The following is a 7,500-nucleotide window of genomic DNA, read 5'->3' as shown; positions in this document are numbered from 1 at the left end:
AGAAAAAAAGAAAAAGAAAAAGAAAAAAAGTAGGGAAAAAAAAAAGCCTTACTCATAGCAATAAGAGATTTGTGGGAGCTGATTTACTGCAGTTTAGTAGGGTAACACAGCCAAACTGCTCTGACATTGCGCTTATGGGGAAAAGAGCACTCCGGCTCCTCCTGATGACACAGAAACTCCAGCTGTGAAGGCTGTGAAACAGGACATCAGATTGCAACCTCACGTCATCAGCCATAAACGAGGCAGTTCCTTCCCTCCTGACCAGATGCCTACCAGCAGGTTAACTTTTAGAGGCCTGATTTAGTTTTCGCTCGGGTCCCCAGGAGCTCCTCTGAGCAAGGCAGTTCTGGTGGAGATGGTACCACCTCATGGTCAGAGTGGTTTTGCCCAGACTTTGTTCATAAGCCACATGAACTGTCTTGGTGACTGCAGCTTCACACTAGGGAAGAGGAGCCTGGTGCCTTTCTGGTGGGCAAATGGCTATCCGAAGGCATCGAACAGATACCTTCTGTAGGTTTTCTGTACCTACATGCTACTGAAGTTGTAATGTACAAGAGAAATCCTTGTATTAAGATATTTCAAGCTTCTTTTGTAATGTCAAAGAAATGAAAGAGCGTAAGTCTATATGGTGATGCTAAGTTGTCTTCACTATATGCAGATATTGACCTCCACCTGATGTCTGATATCTCGAATTCTAAATGGCAACACATGAAGGCAACTTGGAGGAGACTCCAGGAGATACTTAACTGGCTGAGCTTCTACTGGGCAGGTGACCTCTCCATTGTGCTCTCCCACATGGAGAAGAGAACCAAGAAAGTACTTACTGGCACACAGATGTGTCCATGGGAAGTGTCCAACTTGTCCAGTTTGTATACTTCCTGTATGATCATTAGAAGGCACATCACCCTCTCATCCACACATTCATTTAGTCATCAGTCTCTTCTGACTGAGCTTTAGTTGCTGTGATTCAGAATTGAGAGGAAAGCCACAGTAACACACTCCAATAATCCCCTAAATCAGTCAGATCCTGAGCATCACAAAAAGCCACATGAAAAATGATACATAATGACACACATTGTGAATACCCCCACATTCACTGGGATCTCTGTCAATTCATACAATCAATACCTTCAATATTCTGCTACCAAGTTTGTGAGAAAATTAAGGTCTGAGGTGAAGAAGTGTGCCCCACTGCTTCCCGAACCCTCCTTGCTGCACCCAGCTGTTATGGATCCCAGCTAGTTGCTGAGCTCAAGGATGGAGGAGGCACCTTCCCGGACCTTGCACAGCAAGTCTGGACACTTCTTCCCGTCCCCATCCAATACTGTTTCCCTTTCAGCAAAAGACTGGAATGAAAACACCCTTCTCTGCTTATCTTTAAGTAAACTACTTTAAACCCCCAGAAACAAACCAAATTTGATGGCTGCTACCCCATCTCAGCTTTGTAGCTCTCCTTAACTAGCAGTTTGCAGAGCAACACATAATTGGCAATAGATATTGTCTGTTCACAGCCAAGTGATGCGCCAGCAGTCTCCACTCCACGTGGAGTCTGCGTCACACCAACCACTCCAGCCTGTCATTACAGTCAGACTCATGAGCAGGCTTGGGCTCATCAGGTACCAGTTTCCCAGCACTTCAGCAGAGACATGCAAAGCACCCAGAGCATTGCTTTGATCAACACTCTGATTTCCTGGGGCTGTAAGTGACGGAGTAGGTAGAGGGCTTTCTGCAGACCACCATTCCCATCACTCCATCAGCAATAAGCACAACCCCATAGCTCATGGTGCCCCAAGCACCTGAAAAATTGGCAGTGGTGGCTAATGCAGAACACTTGCTTTCTTTAATATAAAAGCCCCCTGGAACTGGTTCTACTGCTATGCACAGCTGTGCTGCATGGCACAATGCACAGCTAAAGCCACTACCCAGACGGTGCTTGGGGAAGTATCTTGTCATAAAGAACTGGTCACTAATCACCAGCCAGTTACTTCAGCTGGTAATTACATGACATGGGCACGCAGAGGGCAGTTCCCCTGCCCAGGCTGCTGATGCAGGCCTCTCACATCCCACTGGTGCCATGGCAGCACAGAAATGTGCACCTCTGCAATGAACCAGCTCCAGGAAGCACCTCCCATGTGAATCGGCACAGAGCTGCTAAACCACCATGGCATCAAAATCAGCAATGGCCACAGGCACACGACTGAAAAAGCTGCAAGAGTGGTTCTTCGTGTGCTAGCTTTCCCTGTTTGAGGCTTTCTCTCTCGACTCTTGAAGCACTCCAGTAACCAGTGTCTGCTACTTGGAAACATCAGATAGTGTTACCTCAGGACATCCTCTGACTCTGTGGTTAACAAAGCAGCCCTCTTCCCTTTTGCCTACTGCTTCAGTAAATCCTTTGCTATTTACCCCCCACACTGTGTTTATTCTGCAGCCACAAGGGAAGTTCATCTTCCAGGCCTGTGATGGCAACCCCTGAAACTGCCAGCAATGAATGTAAACTCCAGCTTGACCTCCTGGGTCCATAAATCCCAGACCATGCTTTGCTACTTTTAGTTTCTGTAGGATTCCACAGATGCCAAAAGTAATCCTAGTTTACATTAAATACAGGCAGGTCAAAGATCCTCTGCTCATGCTAAGAGTACTACTTGCATGAGTAGGGACTGCTCACAGAAGAAGGATTACTGATACAAAAAGGGATTAAAAGACCAAAGCTGTCAGACTGTAAGTCTCTCTTTTTGCAGTGTCAAGCCTCAAATACGCAAGCTGGTCACTGGAGCCAGAGGACTGCCAGGATGACATTGCCTGGAGCCCACAGCCCCACCTATATCCTCCCAAGGTCAGCCTTGGGCCTTTTGAAGTTTCTCCTGTTTTGGAGGACACCCAAGACCAATTACATCAGGGCCTGGGGCCCAACATGTGGCAAGCTGAGTAACAGTGTGTTAAGCAGAGCCATGTTGCAGCCACTGCTTTGGGCAGCTGGGACCAGACCCTGTCTCCCACCTGATCTGTGGTGGGCACCGCTGCACTGGCTGGAATCTCTGCAGGCTGGGTGCACCCCTGAGTGCTGTGCCTCTGTGCCAGTTTCCTACTGCCCATACCCACACAGCCTTGAGACAATGACCAGCAGGCTGTCAAGAGCCGCTGTGCTGGCAAAAGCAGTGAGTTCCACTGGGTGGCTAGGAACAATGAGGAGAGCGTCAGCAGCAAGCACAAAGCAAAGAGCCTTTTCCGTTGGCCTCCTGCAGCAGCATTTCCAACCCGCATGCATTTGCACATTGCTATTTGAATGCCTGCAGGTTGCTATGGACAACCAAAGGCTGCTGGACTGCCTCACTGAGCAGAACCCTACCATAGTGTGCATGATGGTAAGGCCTAGCGTCTTTGGTGTCCTTGTGAGGGTCCTCATCTGACAAGATCTTCCTGCTAACTGACTGTCACAAACCTGGGTGTTCTAAAAAACCATGTCTCCAGTTTAATGCTGTCTTAGCTCCATGTGCCTTTTGGATGCAGACAGTGCTGTAACCTGCCTTTCAGATGAGGAAAACAGAAGAACATTAACCAATCTGCCCAACATCATGCGAGAGGCCCATGGAGAGCTGTGGAAGACTTAGTCTCCCAGTTCTGCTGGCTGCCTGGCAGTTTCTGTAAGTACCAAGACACAACTACAAAATTGAGTGGGTTTACTCCAATTTTAAGTTGGTGAAGATGCCATTGCATTGTGGAAGCTCATCCCTGCCACAGCCCACCTGTTGCTTTGAGCACAGAAATACACTTTCTTTTGGCCAAAAAAAAAAAAAAAAGAGAACTACATTATCAGGTAATGCACAATAGTTAATAAATTACAATCTCTGAAATATTCTTTGGGTTGGCACAGAGCAAACATCAAAGACCTCAGAATAGATTTTGTTTATCCTCCTCCATTTAAACGCAATGCATCTCCTCCTCTCCTTCAGCAGATCTGCAAAGAGCCAAGTGATTCATCTTCCTAACAAAACAGACACAGAGAGCACACCTCCCTGATTAATGAAGTTTGCTACCGAGGACTTGGGTACATTGCAGCAGACAATGAGAGATGTGATTACTGCTAATACAGCATTGACACAAATGTCAATGATGTAAAGCAAGTCATATCTTTTTGAATCAAGGGTCCCTTCCATCATTATTATTTTTGTTTGCGTCTTCCATTTTAATAAGCCGTTGCTCTGTGCATTACCAAAATACTCCCAAGTAAAACCATCTAGGGACGAATTAGTTTCTGTGTAATGCTTCATTAAATAGCAGGCACCTTTAACAAAAAAGGGTGTTGTGTGTTGACGTAGTCCCATTATCATTTAAACACATAATACTCGAGCCAAAAACTCCAGTCAGCTGATGTCTTTACCTCAGTGATAACAAATCAGTGTTTTTTTATCAAAGTCTAACTGAGCAGAAAGAAGAATAATGTCTCTTTGTCTCCTGGCCTTCCTGGGTTCTTCCCAGCCGTGGATCTGAGAGGGCCTCCAGCCTGGCCGAAGGAAGTGGGTCAATGGAGAAACCACCAGTGAGCACCCAATTACACCCACTGAGATACTTTTCGATTTCTGTATCTTCAGGGAGGGATAATCTCAGCTTCGGACACAAAGCTGTGCTTCTCACTCCAGTAAGTAGTAAAGGAATATGCAAGGATGTGAGAAGGAGCTGAGTTTCCATTAAAGTCCTTAAACTCAGCATAGAAGCTGCAAAAGCAATGGCATTTCTTAAAGCTAATCTCATTTCTATACAAAAAATGAGAAACAAATGGCCAGACAGGAGCAGGAAGCAGCAGAAAGATGAGCACTGTGATCAAATGGCAAAGTTCTCATGTGGGTTTGAACTTTATACTGCTGCTCCAGGAAGTGGGGGCACAGCGCAGGCTAAACAAACACAGCAAACATACCTGGGGGAGAGCGGGAGTGGAAACTGGCAAAACAGAACACAGACTTCAACAGCTAACTGTTAATGAAACATCAGAAAGTTGTTGAAAGGAGAAAGTCTGCAAAAGCACTTGTCGCCAACCTAGGCATGGGGGGTAGGATGGCAGAGTAAAGTATAAAGTAGCTGAGTCACGTCAGTGCATCTGCCCTGCTGCAGGAGGATCAGAACAGAGCACAGACCAATAAACACAGAAAAAAGTCACAGAACTGGATGGCTTTCATTGACATGTGTATTTCTTGTGCTGTTTGCTTACTACTACATCACCAAATTGGGAATGCCTTTGTTGAAAATGAAGCATGCCAGTGGTGGAAAGATGAACTGTTTGAACAAATGGGTGAATTACTCGTGCTGAGGACATCAGCTCAGTTGAAACAACCATCCTCTCCACCTTTCCAGACATTATGGCTCCTTACATCTCATAAACACATAACACCTCCTGGTCAGCAGTTACTTAGGTGGCTAGTTCTTCTTCAACACCTACATATTCTGACAAACTGATGTTATCCCAGATTTATTATTCAGGGACGATAGCAGCTTTAGGAATCAAAAAATGAAGAAGCTGGGTCACTTGTCAGCAGGATCAAAAGAGTGAAAATGATGTGTCTATCTCAGAAAATGCACGTGGTCAGATTTTGGAGACCCAAGAGTTTGGCATTCAAAGTAAGGCATTTGATAGCAAAATCTACAAAGTTGTTTAAAAGCCTCAAGAAGAGTGAGGAACTTTAATGTCATGTAACAACACAAGAGGAAAAGGCATCTTGTAGCAAAAGTTAGGATCCATGTTTGCAGTTGTAGTGATGGACTCAGACATACTATAAAGAACATTCTTAACTTACATCATTGCTGTGCCCTCAAAGTAAAGTCATGCAAAACTTGAAAAGAAGACAGTCGTGCAATAGAAAACTGGTCATAACTTCTTTGTGGGCTGAAGAGAGAAATAAAAGAGAACATCACATATATGGTGAAAAAGCATGAAAACTTAAAAATATTTATCCCTCGAATCAGCCTAACACACTATTAATAAAACAGGGAAGATCTTTCCTAATCTGAAAGGATCTCTTTAGCATCAAGCTCATGCATGGTCCCTGATACAGGAAGCCTGCAGAGCACTGGCGTGCATTTTGTTGGCAGCCCATGTATTGATTGCATCTGGCAAACAGCACAGACAGGAATGGGATAGCAGCAATATGTTTCTTGATTACTGCTGCTTGTCAGAACACCTTCAGCTTGCAGCAACCTGAGCTGTTCTGCGCTTCTGGTGTGGTTGCTCTTTGCTTAGTAAGGAAATGCCATCTCCTTCATCACAAGGTCTCTTTCATACAAGAGCTCATGGAAGTTATCTGAAACAAGCTCCCAAGTGCAGGTCTGTGGTGTCTCATTGCCACAAAATGGATCCTGGGTGGCAGTAGTGACATACATCACCTGCAGTTTATCCTGAACTTCCTACTCTTGTTGTTACACTGAAGCCTGAAGCTGCTGAACAGGGTATGTGTTCAAAAGCAGCACCAGAGACTCAGGCTTCTCACCAGAAAGCTCTGGTTGGAGCACTTGGAGGAAGTGGTACAGCTGAATATTGTCTTTCACTGTTACAGCATCACTATGGGCTTGACACCTGATATACGTCAGCAGTGTCAGCTCTGACCCCTGTAAGAGCCATTGGTGCTTGCACAAAGTGACGTGGCAGCTTCAACCAGATGCTGTTGGGGTAAGCACAGATTTTGCTCCCTAGAAACAGCTGAAGAAGCACTGAAAAGGGGTACTGTTTCTGATATCCACAATAATTCACTCCAGCTATTCACAGCAATGTCATCAGTTACTCAGAGAAGTTTCAAGCTTGGGAGGGTATCAGTCTTGTAATTAAGGAATGTAACAGACTAGCTAGAAAAGGGCTTGCTTTGAGTATGCCCAGGTGTTCTCTAGCCACAAGCAAGTCAGAGGACATCCCTGCTTTCAACCTCCTGAGCACTGTGTTATCATACTCCTACAGCACAAAAGCAAAGACCAAAATCAGTGTCCAAATGGTCAATCAGTAGTGTTCCCCATAAAAGACACAGAGACAAACCACAGTGACACTCGTGAATATAAAAACTGAAAGAAATGCCATCCAGAAAAGCTTTGGGCTATAAAAATAGACAACACAAGTTAAAAACATCCCCTTCCACATACCTGGGGATTAAACACCCTGTTAGACAGACGTTGCCTGGGCAAGCTAAAGACAATCACACTCTGGGGCAGAGGGGAAGCTGACATGACTTTCAAAATGCCCTCCAGGCCCTGTGCTCTGCCGACATGTGTGTGCACAGCTCAAAACGGCTGCACCAACCACACGGACTGCAGCGCCTGCTGCTGCATGGGAGTGTGGTTACAGCAGGAGCCTTGGCAGCTTTCTTCTCTAACGAATAGTGAGTGGGACGTTTGAAAAAAAAAAATGCAAAGTGAAAACAAACTGAATATCTAGAGGAGTGGAAAGCACAACTAGCTGGGAGAATTCCGGGCTCTCGTTGGTAGGCCAGGAGCAAACTGTGGCAGAGGCTGGAAGTTGCAGCGTGC

Source organism: Gallus gallus, chromosome 7 (genome assembly GCF_016699485.2).
Source record: "Gallus gallus isolate bGalGal1 chromosome 7, bGalGal1.mat.broiler.GRCg7b, whole genome shotgun sequence".
In the NCBI taxonomy this organism is placed as follows: Eukaryota; Metazoa; Chordata; class Aves; order Galliformes; family Phasianidae; genus Gallus; species Gallus gallus.
Note: the sequence above shows the minus strand (reverse complement) of the source record.